The sequence below is a fragment of the Haliaeetus leucocephalus genome, unplaced genomic scaffold (assembly GCF_000737465.1).
Source record: "Haliaeetus leucocephalus isolate CR32 unplaced genomic scaffold, Haliaeetus_leucocephalus-4.0 Scaffold233, whole genome shotgun sequence".
In the NCBI taxonomy this organism is placed as follows: Eukaryota; Metazoa; Chordata; class Aves; order Accipitriformes; family Accipitridae; genus Haliaeetus; species Haliaeetus leucocephalus.
This window is the reverse complement of record NW_010972669.1, coordinates 193943-194332: the sequence shown is the minus strand read 5'-3', so window position 1 is coordinate 194332 and position 390 is coordinate 193943.

The following is a 390-nucleotide window of genomic DNA, read 5'->3' as shown; positions in this document are numbered from 1 at the left end:
GGCTGTGGACCGTGCAGTCACCTTAAGGTCGGCAGGATGAGGAGGCAACGCCCCAGCACCTAACCTAGCAGCTCGCGACAGTAACAATATACCCAGGCTGCGGGCATACACGCCGCAGGAAAAAGACGCGGTCAGGAAGGGCTACGCTTCTCGGCTGGAAAGCTGTTAACCGTTCGGGGCCGGGGAGCAGTGGGTAGCGCAGGGGCAGAGCAGACGGCTTCCCTCCTCCTGAAACTACATCCCTTTCCGTGCCCAGCCTTTGGATGAGAGACCAGCGCAGGACGGTGCTATCCGGCGTCCGGTGGCCGCCCTCGGGCGAAGCGAAGCTGCCTGCGGCCGCCGATCAGCCCCCGGCCTCTCCCGACGCGGCGGCGGCGGCGGGAGCGGGGC